At 41.5% G+C, this 13,462-nt stretch overlaps 4 non-coding genes across 4 annotated transcripts; all 4 read left to right on the top strand.

Moving 5' to 3' along the window:
- Positions 1-6,795: 6,795 nt before the first annotated feature.
- On the top strand, positions 6,796-6,977 carry LOC118561563. The gene has a single exon (XR_004930133.1). It is a non-coding gene; the product is annotated as a U2 spliceosomal RNA (small nuclear RNA).
- Positions 6,978-8,009: 1,032 nt separating this feature from the next.
- LOC118561559 lies at positions 8,010-8,200 on the top strand. The gene has a single exon (XR_004930129.1). It is a non-coding gene; the product is annotated as a U2 spliceosomal RNA (small nuclear RNA).
- A 3,667-nt stretch (positions 8,201-11,867) lies between these two features.
- LOC118561564 lies at positions 11,868-12,055 on the top strand. Its single transcript, XR_004930134.1, has one exon. It is a non-coding gene; the product is annotated as a U2 spliceosomal RNA (small nuclear RNA).
- An 892-nt stretch (positions 12,056-12,947) lies between these two features.
- LOC118561558 lies at positions 12,948-13,138 on the top strand. Its single transcript, XR_004930128.1, has one exon. It is a non-coding gene; the product is annotated as a U2 spliceosomal RNA (small nuclear RNA).
- The last annotated feature ends 324 nt before the right edge of the window (positions 13,139-13,462 follow it).

Below are 13,462 nucleotides of genomic sequence, written 5' to 3'. Positions count from 1 at the left end.
CGCTAGTCGCTTTTGTGAAAAAGAGTCGCTGGAGGGGTCTGAAAAGTCGCTAAATATAGCGACAAAGTCGCTGAGTTGGCAACACTGGCCGCGCGGTTGTTTGTGTGTTGAGTGAAGAGAAGCTGAGTGGGCGGGCCAGAGTGAGCCTGCGTGCTGATTGGCTGGCGCCACTGAGGGGGAGCAGCAGAGAGCCGTGACACACAGACTGCTGCTGCAGCGCGCGCGCTGACTGACACTGACCATTTTAATGATCAGAGGGTCCGTTTTGGGCCCCCCCTCTATCGTGGGCCCGGGACAACTGACCTGTTTGTCCCCCCCTGTCGGCGGGCGTGCATACAGCTGTAACCTTTATAGACAACTTTAAAATCTTTTGGGAGAGGAGACATCTGTTCAACAGATATTGTGTTGTTCTAAATGGGTCAGGTGCAAAATGCCTGATTTCAAACATTTTCTATTCTGTGAACCATGCCCCATCAGTGTTGTTCCAAGACAAAATACAGCAAGTACAAAAACAAATGATAAGCCCAGTACAGCCCGAACAAGTCAAGAAAAAGATACCAGAAAGATGACACAGAGAGAGACATTACAAGAGGATTCACCCCAGATCTCAAAAGGACAAAATGAGTACTCCCCTTTAACTCCCACAGAGAACCCAAAACCTCCATCCCCATGAACACCGGTCCAGGCTGCACCCGCCTCCCCTTTTACACCGCTAAGCCCAGATGACCCTTTTTGGAATTCACACACACAACATGAAAAAGGTTTTCAAGATGTGTCCTACTGTTGACATCCTCTCCACATAGCTATTCTGATGAGCCTATTTCTGTGACAAAACCAATGTCTTCCAAAAGCAGCAGAGCTCCAGATCCTCCTCCTCTACGTATCAAGGAACATGCCTGTGCTCAGGACTTTCAGATAACTTCTCTGTGATACACACACACACATACATGAATTTAATGAAGCAGCTACTCTGATAGAGTCGACTCCTCCAAACTATAATTTTCTTTGTGAGAGCAGACAGCAAAGCAAAGGTGGAGGAGTAGCAACTTTGTTTAATGATTCACTAAAGTGTAAAAAGGTGTTTTTGGGAAATTTTGACTCTTGAATACCTGGCTCTCCAGGTAAAGAGCCCGGTACGAACTATGTTCTTAAATGTTTACAGATCAGAACTTTTTAAAGGATCTTAGTGACCTCTTATTTGTGATATGTGTTAATTATGACTGTTTCATTATTGTGGGAGACTTCAACTTTTACGTTGACAACCCTGAAGGCAGAGGTGGAAAGAACTGTGTGATACGTTTAGAACTTTGGTTTAACTCAACATGTTAAACAGCCAACACACAAACAGGGACATATTTTAGACTTAATCATCACTAAGGGTCTAATCATTTCCAAGGTAAATGTAACTGATGTTGCCATATCTGATCACTTTTCTATTACCTTTGAAAGCATAATTACCAGTGACTCATTTAGCCAAAGGGACATCGTAAGAAAACACACCTTTAAGGACAATTCCACAGAAACTTTTATCCAAGCTTACTCAGCTACTTCAACCTTGTGCTGCAACTCAGTATATGAACTAGTAGATAAGTTTCAGTCTAAAGTCTCAGATATCATTGACTGCATTGCTCCAGTCAAAGTGAAGTTTGATTCCGGGAAGAAATAATCTCTGTGCTGTTATTCTGTTTTTATTTTTATTTTCCTATATTTTAATCATGTAAAGCACTTTGCATTTTCTTTGTACTGAAATGTGCAATACAAATAAATTTGCCCTGCCTTGCCTTAGCAGCTGCTAAAGAAAACCCGTCAGAGGCAGAACTGGCTTTCTCTGCTCTGAAAGCAGCCTTGTCCTCTGCACCGGTGCTGGCTTTGCCAAACTGACAAACCATTTATTCAAATGGTGGATGAAAAATCTGGTTTCATGTCATCTGTTTTGTTGCAATCTCATGGTGACGAATTGCAACCTGTGGCTTATTATTCCAGTAAGCTTGGCGCAGTTGCAGCTGGTTTACCCAGTGTTGTATAAAGTACTGAAATCTCAGAGTCAAGTAAAAGTTTAGGTACCTCTCCAAAATGACTTTGATAAAATCCTAAGTCACTGACTGAAATGTTACTTGAGTTAAAGTCTTAAAGTATCTGAAATGTCTTGTACTTAAGTATGAAAATTACTGTAAAAATCGATGTACTCAATTAATGTAATGAAAAGTATAAGTAAAAAGTAAAACAAAGCAAATGTAGTTTGAATGTCATTTTTTAGATTTTGGTCACCTTTGAAGGTCAAATTCACTTAAAATAATATATACAACCAAGTGCAGGAGAAATATAGACCAAGTTTAGACAGAAAATACAACCTTTTTGTAAGCTTTTAGTCTTTCTTCTTCAAGTAAGGTCAGTGCTATACAAATTGCATGCGTGTCTCTCTCTCTCTCTCTCTCTCTCTCTCTGTCTCTCTCTCTCGCTTTCTTTGTAACGAGTAACTAAACCAAACATTGAAAATGTATCGTAGTAAAAGTATGTAATTCAATTTGAAAATATTTTAGCAGCTGTATTGATCAGCTGCTAAAATCTGCTAATCCTAAAGTTATTAAAAAAACACCTTTAAATTGGTATTAATATTCCATATTAATGCTGTAATAACACTCATAGCACTATTGAACGATGGAGGAGTGAAACATCAAACCTTATGCTTGAAACAACCATAACTGAATATCCGGAAACAGGAAGTCACCGGGAGCTTAATAGCATTTTGCTAACTTTAACAAACTTTAAGGGCTTCGACTTTATTTCTAGTCATAATGAGTGGCCCGGATAACATAAACATTAATATCCCATAAATGTATGTAACCCTTGTGGAGAAAACGATTGTTATAACCATAAAAACACACTCAAATCACATCGGTAATGACGTGGTATCACAATGCTAGCGGGAAGCTACTCGGTAGCGGCATGTGTTTAAAAACACACCATGTAAGCGCATTACACAAATCTTCCAAACAACCATGTAACTTTCCCTTTGGTTACATGCCTCGTGTGACTTCGGTTCACTTTGGCCATCCAAGGGAGAGCAGTGGAAAGAGGAAAACGTTGGTCATTTCAGCAGCAGACATGCGGCCATGAGCTAGCCGAAACGTGGTTGTAGCGGGCAGCTCCGAGGTCCTGCACGCAGTCTCTGACCTGGTTGTAGTCGCGATTTCAGCTCCTTTTTGCTCTCAGTTTGGGAAAGTGGGTCCTGTGCCGACCTTTCGGTCGCTCCATGTTTTCTGGAATCAGCTTCCTGCAACAGCTGAGAAGAATAAACAAGGCTGGTTTTGGCATTCTTTACTTCAGTAGCTGGTTGCGCAGAAGTTAGACTGCAAACTTAGCTCTGATTCTAGTCAGCAGACCTCCAGACGAGGAGAGATTTCCCCCCTGTGCTGGCTTGTTGGTCTTTCGATGCCCATGTGCCCCCATGCATGGCTGGCCAGTATGGGTGGCTGGCACCAGCCAACCTCTCCTTCAGATCCCCAGATGAAGATAGAAACTGGTTTAGTCTGAAGGGATCGTCTGTGGGGAGAGGTCTGGCTCAACAGCAGGGGCACCCCTACTGTGAGACTGTCTCTGCTTTGATGGGTGAAATTCGCCTTGGTTCCTGACCCATGGGACATGTTGCCATTTCTCACCGAATGGCAGCTGCACAGTGGTGCAGTGTGTAGCACTGTTGCCTTGCAGCAAGAAGGTTCTGGGTTCCAACCCTGGGTCTTTCTGCATGGAGTTTGCATGTTCTCCCTGTGCATGTGTGGGTTCTCTCTGGGTACTCTGGCTTCCTCCCACAGTCCAAAAACATGACTGTTAGGTTAATTGGCTTCTCTAAATTGTCCTTAGGTGTGAGTGTATGTGTGAAAGGTTGTTTGTCCTGTTTGTCTCTGTGTTGCCCTGCGACAGACTGGTGACCTGTCCAGGTGAACCCCGCCTCTCGCCCAGTGAATGCTGGAGATAGGAACCAGCAACCCCTGTGACCCCATGAGGGATTAAGCAGGTCAGAAAATGGATGGGTGAGCTTTAATGGCACTACAGAGACGTTTCACGTTGTCTGTGGAGGTTTGACTGATCTGAGCGTCTCTTTCTTTCTCTGAGCCACTGATGGATTTTGTTGTGAATGTTGTGTGTAATTTTATTGCAGTTTAATTAATTATGTTCTAATTTTATTTCCATAACCTTTGTTATGATGGTTGTGTTGCAACTGCAACTGCATTTTTTCTTTTTAAAGATAATAATAATAATAATAATAATAATAATAATAATAATAATAATAATAATAATAATAATAATAATAATAATAATAAAAATAATAATAATTGAACTTTATTGATCTCACAATGGAGAAATTCACTTCTGCATTTAACCCATCCCCTTGGGGAGCAGTGGGCTGCCACTGTACGGCACCCGGGAGCAGTCTGGGGATAAAAGTCTTGCTCAGGGACCCAGAGTGGCAGTCTGTGGGAGTTAAACTCGGAACCTGGTTAGGACACAGAAGGGGGTGCGCAGCTAAAAAAGTTTGTGAACCGCTGCCCTATACCTTTCTGCTCAACATGGAGCTGATTTTTCTTTTTGGGAGAAATAACCTGAAACTGATGCCAAAAGACCAAAACCAGCGTTTTACTGAATTTCTTTGGGAGTCGAACCCGGGTCAGCCACGTCGAGGACTAAGGCCTACATACATGGGTTGCGCTACCCACTGCGCCACCTTCTGTCAGTTCTGCACTGACAGAAGAGCTGAAGAATATGGCTTGAAATCAGATCCTCTCTGAGTTTACATGTTGATCTCTGACGGTTTACAGATTCTTTTAGTGAGCTCAGCTGCTGGGCTTGAATACGACCGTTATTCGGACTTTAGCTGATTGTTTAAATCTGTGCTGCAGATTTAATTTCTCATTTCTGACCTAAAGTGCTTCAGCTGCATCTCTAAAGCCTGTGACAGATTCTTCTGAAGATGGGAAAACCTCACAGGAGAAAAATATTGTTTATATTTGAATATATGAACTGAATGTGTGATTGGCTCTTTGGATTTTCTTGATTTTTTTTGTTTGGTAGCATTTAGTTGTTGAGTTTTGTACTTTGAACTTTAATGGTTTAATACGTTGTTGATGATTCTCATGAGCAGCAGCATCTGATGCTTCAGATGACTTTACTTCAGTTTTTTAAATCTTGAGTCTGTTTTTACTCCCTCTGCCTGAACTCAACATGTGTTTGTTAAATGGCTGTGATATCCTCTCCCTGTGTGCTCTTCTTGATGTGGATGGTAATACTGATGTTGACTGATTTTGGTATGATGAGCAGTTGTAACTTTTTTTTGCATTAAAGCCAAAACTTAATGTTTGGTGATTTTGTTTTCCTGTAATGAGTAAAAAAAAATGTGCTATTCAAATACGTTATTGTTTAATATTGATTTGTCGAAATATATTTACCAAACAGCCGACACTTAAAATATGACGTCATCAGAGCATGCGCAAGACGAAGGCACTGGCAGACGAACTTGGTAGCTCACGAACAATACGGGACAACGCCACAAATTTGTGAGTTTTTTTTCTTTATCATACAATTGTCTGTTATATTATTTCAGGCTCACCTTATAAGTATTTGGAATAGAATAGAATAAGTTGCTGGAATAAATAGTTAAAAAGTAATTTTATTTTACCGCTAACGCATGACTGGTTAACATTTTTAACAAACGCCATTTACAGACGTTTCTTAGTTTGACAGTTTGTATTTTTGACGGTTTCAAGTTCTTCTCTCGCATTTTCTGTATTTTAACTGTTTTTAACTAGTTTACTTGAAATGTGAGCAGAATGCAAATGTAAACTTTTCTGACTCATGATGTCGCAAGGTCGGGGTGGTGGTCGCGGTGTGCTGTGCAGGCCTCGGTTACATTAATAACGACAACTTATAAAGCATTTTTTAATATTTACTCTAAAGTCTTTATTTTGTAAACTGTTAAAACAAAATTTAAAAGTTAGGAATTGTGTCTCGAAAATTGACTCCCCAAATTTAACGTTAGTTTGTGCAGAACAGCGCCGTTCTGTTTTATCAGTGTGTGAACATGCGGTAACTGCAGTAACACCGAGTTGCCACTAGAGACCGCTGCAGACTTTCTGTGCAGAATCAATACTGTCAAAGGTTTCATCAATTTCAGCCGTACAGCTTAATTCAAACCGATCAAACGCAAACATATTTAATTTTACACACATATATAATAGTTAAGTTCACATTTAAACGTTTATGTATGGAAAGTACATTTTTAAACGTTTAGTTTGTGCAGAACAGCGCCGTTCTGTTTTATCGCTGGTGTAGAACATGCAGTAAGTGCAGTAACACCGAGTCGCCACTAGAGACCGCTGCAGACTTTCTGTGCAGAATCAATACCGTCAAAGGTTTCCTGAATTTCAGCCGTACAGATTTATTCAAACCGATCAAACGCAAAAATATTTAATTTTACATGCATATATAATAGCTACGTTCACATTTAAACGTTTATGTATGGATAGTACATTTTTAAACATTGTTTTAGCCTTTAGGCGTCCTATTGGAGGAGAGCGTGACCAGAAATAAACAGCTCGGCTTGTTTTTTCATTGACGTTTGTAGTTTAATTTGGATCGTTTATCGTTATTTAACACGACAGAACAACAATAGTAGCAGTTAATCGCCATTTTATGTTTCCACAATTTGTTTTATGGGTTTGTAAATGTCAAAGATTTCCAAACCAGGAGTGAAACCGTAGTATGTGAGAATCAGGTTGTCTCCTCCAGCGTGTTTCTGGTATCGCTCCTCGGTCTTTTGGCTAAGATCAAGTGTAGTATCTGTTCTTATCAGTTTAATATCTGATATGTTCCCTACCTGGGGACCATATATTAAATTGATTTTTGGAACTGGGAGATGAAATAGGGGCTTGCTCCATACATCGGCCTGGTATTGCAGTACCTCCAGGAGCGGTGCATCTCCTCCATGCTTGTTCAGAGACAAATACTGTGTAGTTGTGGGCTCCTTCAGGCTTGTCGCAAGCGTTTAGCTCAGCTGCTGTGCTCAGGCTGCACAGTCCAGCTAACCAGCCTGTGCCTCCCGCTAAGCGCAGCTGCTCCATGCTAGGCGATGTTTGGAAACTGACGCTGGGTTAAAAATTATGCACAAACACGCGTAGTTACCACAAAAGCATTTACAAAGAAAAGCTGCTGCAGTTCCTTGACTTGATTCACAAACATACCTCATCATGCAAGATGTCCACCTCAGCGGACACATGGTCAAACTGAACGTGCTGTTTATTGGAAACATCTTTTGCTGAAATAAAACAAGGGCGTTATTGTCTCTACGTTAGCGTAGATAATTGTGCTTTTTCTACCTCCAAGGCTGGTCTTGAATAAGGATAAACGCGCAGAGAAAGCGTCACGTCAGAGAGTTGTTTGGAAAACCAATCATGCCTTTCAAAGTGTTTGTTGTGCTTGCGTGGGCGTATTCATTTCCAGTCTGTGCAGGTGCGGAAGGAGTAAGAGCTGCAGTTGAGGCTACCGTCCACTAGAGGCCGCTGCAGCCCTTCTTTTCAACCTGCGCCGTCCGAGGCTTGTCTTAACCTTAGGACTTTCTTGACTTTTATGGGTTACGTAAAAAAGAAAAAAAAGAAAAAAATCCATCGTATGCCTATATATAAATGCTGTGTTCACATTTAAAGGCAGATATCTAGAAAAATGGCAATTTCTTTACTTGTTATCGCTTCTGAGCTCCCTATTGGACCAGAGCAGGAACAAGCAAAAAAATGCTTTACTTTTGCTGTCCTTTTCACCTGCAAGTGGCGTATTTGTGTCGATTTACTGCTGCAGAACAGCATAAAATGTGGCCAATTGTCATTTCCCCTGGTTACCTTCTTTATTGTATGCTAAAAAAAATAAATAAAATAAAGTCAACGTTTCCGTGCTGGTTATCCTACCCTGAGTTAAAAGGAGGTGCCTCTGAATGACCGGGTCTCCTCCACCCTTTTTCTGGTATCGCTTCTCGGCCTTTTGGCTAAGATCAAGTGTAGTATCTGTTCTTATCAGTTTAATATCTGATACGTCCCCTACCCGGGGACCATATATTAAATTGATTTTTGGAACTGGGAGATGGAATAGGGGCTTGCTCCGTCCGCTCCATGCATCGGCCTGGTATTGCAGTACTTCCAGGGGCGGTGCACCTCCTCCATGCTTGTTCAGAGACAAATACTGGCCGTTTCTCAATTCACAAGAACGCGAGTCCGTACTCGCGTTCTCGTGAAGTCTGTTCTCAGTAAGAACACAGGAAGATCGGACTTGACGAGAACGCGAGCACGCAGCACGTATTGTGCATTGGAACAGAAGTATACTCGTGACGTCATCACACCCACAGCGCTTGAGCATTCCTTTAACGTTCAAAACTATTTATACACTACACCATCATATCTTATTGAAAACGTTTTTTATTTAAATTAATTTCTGAGTATGAGTATAAAAAATATCTAAAATAATTACAGAACTGTGGGTATAAAACCAGCAATAGCGTGAATTTCTTTGTGGGGAGTTGTAATTGTTGTAGTTGCAGAGCCGATTGAATCTTCTTTAAAAATCAGCACTTTGTAGAAGCAAAATGAGCAATATTGCTGTTGCTTCGGTCGTTGGTCAGCTTTACCAGCAGGCTGAAGAGGAGGTGATGCAGCTGAGGAGGCAAATCCGAGCAAGGAGAAGATTGATGTGGCAGAGGAGGCTCAGAAGGCAGGCTTTGCTCACCCATCTATTGCCAACTGGTAGGCATAAGACTGACAGCCTATTTCCTACTTTTATCTTAAAAAAAAACCATTGACGATGATATTAAAAACGTGATCAGGTTGAAATTGTGACTATTTTTCCTATATTAATAAAAATGAAGACCCAGTTTTAACATTAATAACAGTAGGGTTAAGCTACTTTATTGCACCTCCTGACCTTCACAGCATTGATCATTAAGGAAGAAAAAAAAAAACATTTTTATGTCTGTCCACCTTTACAGTGATTAATCTATAAATTATGTGCAGTTAGTTCAGCCCATTTTTTCAGTGAAATGGTAAAAATACCAGAGAAGGGAAGCCATTTGTTACATTTAATATACTTGACTAGTTTTACAACACTATACATTTTATCTTTTCTTTCTTGAGAACTATAATAATCTGCATGTTAAACAGGTATAGTTTTATGCATAGAAAACGTGACAAAAAACAATTAAGATTTGGCATTTTTTATTTACAGGAAGAAACAGAAACAAAATATGTGAGGATAAACACTTCTGTGCCAACCCTCCAAATATTTTTTAATGAAGGGGACCTGAAACCAGCCTTCAGGCTAAACAGGGCCACCATCGTCCTCCTCCTTCAGCTGCTGCCCATCCAGAAGGTCCATGGATGGCCACAGGAGATAGAGGTGCTGGTGACCCTCTGCTGGCTGGCCTGTGGTGCATCCTATAGGAAAACAGCTTGCCAGTAAGATCTCTTACCTTCTTGTCCTTAAATAGAGCCAACAATGACACACAATTGATACATAGATTATATTAATTGGATAGAAGATTAAGACAGATCAGCATATTACCTAAATTACAAGTTAATTTTATATTTGGTACAGGTCAAGTGGAGGCACGCTACAACAGACACCACGCCAAGGCTGATTAACATCATTGAGTGTGTCTTTGGTGGTCTGAAGACACGGTGGCGTTTCATCTTCTTCAAGGTGCTGGAGGTCCGCCTGACGTTTGCCCCAAAAGTAATCGCCGCCTGCTGCATCCTCCACAATATTAGTATAGAGGCAGGGGACCAGCTGGACGTGGAGGACGAGGAGGTTGATCCAGAGGAGGACGAGGAGGTTGACCCAGAGGAGGACGGCCAACGGCTGAAGACAGGGAGCGGCTCCAGCTGGCTGCATGTTTAAGTGAACATGACTACACCTGACCTAATGTAGATCAGTTCTAGTCATGTTCACATGCTGCTTCATTTCATTTTTAACCACCTGGAAAAATACATAAAATAATGTGTAAATTAATTTCTATTCCAACTATTTTTAATTGTAAGTTTATAGGCATTGTCTGTTTGTATAAGATCTTAATGAGTTATTTTGTTGTTTTAAACCTTGTTAGTAACTGTTAATAATTTGTTAAATATATTACACCTTCATTCTGTTCCAAAGATAAAACATTTGTATAAAATAAATTTCTGTTTTTTCATATACTATTATTACTATTATTTTCTTTCCCTCTTTCTCCTCTCAATTATTCGTGTCATGACTCAGAAGAAACTCACTTAGATAGGAAAAACATTTATAGAATGTATTTATTTATTTATTTTATATGCTGCTGCCGTCCTAGGGAGACATTTACAATTTATTCCAGCAAGTATTGAGTTAATAAAGCAACACACGTCAGTCAGATAAACACAAAACAAATAAATCATAACCAGCGGTATTATGCACACTACTTTTTTTTAATTACGCACCAACTCTGTAAACAGGCCACATAGAGAAGCTTAAAAGTATAATGTTCTCGCCTCAAACGATCTTAAAACGTACTTTTGAACAACAACAGCAGCAGAAAAGGGAATTTTTAACTTACCGCTGTGAGCTCTCTTTGCGTTGTCTCAAATCAAGCTGCGGCCGCGGTGCATTATGGGCAAGCGGTCAGTCTGAAGAACGCACAAGTCTGCTCTGATGCATGCTCGATAAAGAGGGCGGGCGAGAACAACATCCGGGGAATTCGGCGCGTTCTCGATTTGGCGTTCTCAGCATTGGAACAGTGCTCGGGCTGAGGCTGATGACGTGTCACGAGTACACGAGAACGCTCAAGAACGCATATTGAGAAACGGCCACTGTGTAGTTGTGGGCTCCTTCAGGCTTGTCGCAAGCGTTTAGCTCAGCTGCTGTGCTCAGGCTGCACAGTCCAGCTAACCAGCCTGTGCCTCCCGCTAAGCGCAGCTGCTCCATGCTAGGCGATGTTTGGAAACTGACGCTGGGTTAAAAATTATGCACAAACATGCGTAGTTACCACAAAAGCATTTACAAAGAAAAGCTGCTGCAGTTCCTTGACTTGATTCACAAACATACCTCATCATGCAAGATGTCCACCTCAGCGGACACATGGTCAAACTGAACATGCTGTTTATTGGAAACATCTTTTGCTGAAATAAAACAAGGGCGTTATTGTCTCTACGTTAGCGTAGATAATTGTGCTTTTTCTACCTCCAAGGCTGGTCTTGAATAAGGATAAACGCGCAGAGAAAGCGTCACGTCAGAGAGTTGTTTGGAAAACCAATGATGCCTTTCAAAGTGTTTGTTGTGCTTGCGTGGGCGTATTCATTTCCAGCGTGTGCAGGTGCGGAAGGAGTAAGAGCTGCAGTTGAGGCTACCGTCCACTAGAGGCCGCTGCAGCCCTTCTTTTCAACCTGCGCCGTCCGAGGCTTGTCTTAACCTTAGGACTTTCTTGACTTTTATGGGTTACGTAAAAAATAAGAAAAACAAAAAATCCATCGTATGCCTATATATAAATGCTGTGTTCACATTTAAAGGCAGATATCTAGAAAAATGGCAATTTCTTTACTTGTTATCGCTTCTGAGCTCCCTATTGGACCAGAGCAGGAACAAGCAAAAAAATGCTTTACTTTTGCTGTCCTTTTCACTTGCAAGTGGCGTATTTGTGTTGATTTACTGCTGCAGAACAGCATAAAATGTGGCCAATTGTCATTTCCCCTGGTTACCTTCTTTATTGTATGCTAAAAAAAATAAATAAAATAAAGTCAACGTTTCCGTGCTGGTTATCCTACCCTGAGTTAAAAGGAGGTGCCTCTGAATGACCCGGTCTCCTCCACCCTTTTTCTGGTATCGCTTCTCGGCCTTTTGGCTAAGATCAAGTGTAGTATCTGTTCTTATCAATTTAATATCTGATACGTCCCCTACCCGGGGACCATATATTAAATTGATTTTTGGAACTGGGAGATGGAATAGGGGCTTGCTCCATCCGCTCCATGCAACCAGCCTGTGCCTCCCGCTAAGCGCAGCTGCTCCATGCTAGGCGATGTTTGGAAACTGACACTGGGTTAAAAATTATGCACAAACACGCGTAGTTACCACAAAAGCATTTACAAAGAAAAGCTGCTGCAGTTCCTTGACTTGATTCACAAACATACCTCATCATGCAAGATGTCCACCTCAGCAGACACATGGTCAAACTGAACGTGCTGTTTATTGGAAACATCTTTTGCTGAAATAAAACAAGGGCGTTATTGTCTCTACGTTAGCGTAGATAATTGTGCTTTTTCTACCTCCAAGGCTGGTCTTGAATAAGGATAAACGCGCAGAGAAAGCGTCACGTCAGAGAGTTGTTTGGAAAACCAATGATGCCTTTCAAAGTGTTTGTTGTGCTTGCGTGGGCATATTCATTTCCAGTCTGTGCAGGTGCGGAAGGAGTAAGAGCTGCAGTTGAGGCTACCGTCCACTAGAGGCCGCTGCAGCCCTTCTTTTCAACCTGCGCCGTCCGAGGCTTGTCTTAACCTTAGGACTTTCTTGACTTTTATGGGTTACGTAAAAAAGAAAAAAAAGAAAAAAATCCATCGTATGCCTATATATAAATGCTGTGTTCACATTTAAAGGCAGATATCTAGAAAAATGGCAATTTCTTTACTTGTTATCGCTTCTGAGCTCCCTCTTGGACCAGAGCAGGAACAAGCAAAAAAATGCTTTACTTTTGCTGTCCTTTTCACCTGCAAGTGGCGTGTTTGTGTCGATTTACTGCTGCAGAACAGCATAAAATGTGGCCAATTGTCATTTCCCCTGGTTACCTTCTTTATTGTATGCTAAAAAAAATAAATAAAATAAAGTCAACGTTTCCGTGCTGGTTATCCTACCCTGAGTTAAAAGGAGGTGCCTCTGAATGACCCGGTCTCCTCCACCCTTTTTCTGGTATCGCTTCTAGGCCTTTTGGCTAAGATCAAGTGTAGTATCTGTTCTTATCAGTTTAATATCTGATACGTCCCCTACCCGGGGACCATATATTAAATTGATTTTTGGAACTGGGAGATGGAATAGGGGCTTGCTCCGTCCGCTCCATGCATCGGCCTGGTATTGCAGTACCTCCAGGAGCGGTGCACCTCCTCCATGCTTGTTCAGAGACAAATACTGTGTAGTTGTGGGCTCCTTCAGGCTTGTCGCAAGCGTTTAGCTCAGCTGCTGTGCTCAGGCTGCACAGTCCAGCTAACCAGCCTGTGCCTCCCGCTAAGCGCAGCTGCTCCATGCTAGGTGATGTTTGGAAACTGACGCTGGGTTAAAAATGATGCACAAACACGCATAGTTACCACAAAAGCATTTACAAAGAAAAGCTGCTGCGGTTCCTTGACTTGATTCACAAACATACCTCATCATGCAAGATGTCCACCTCAGCGGACACATGGTCAAACTGAACGTGCTGTTTATTGGAAAC

Source organism: Fundulus heteroclitus, unplaced genomic scaffold (genome assembly GCF_011125445.2).
Source record: "Fundulus heteroclitus isolate FHET01 unplaced genomic scaffold, MU-UCD_Fhet_4.1 scaffold_668, whole genome shotgun sequence".
Classification (NCBI taxonomy): domain Eukaryota; kingdom Metazoa; phylum Chordata; class Actinopteri; order Cyprinodontiformes; family Fundulidae; genus Fundulus; species Fundulus heteroclitus.
The sequence above is the reverse complement of the archived record's forward strand: the minus strand, read 5'-3'. Positions and strand labels throughout refer to the sequence as shown.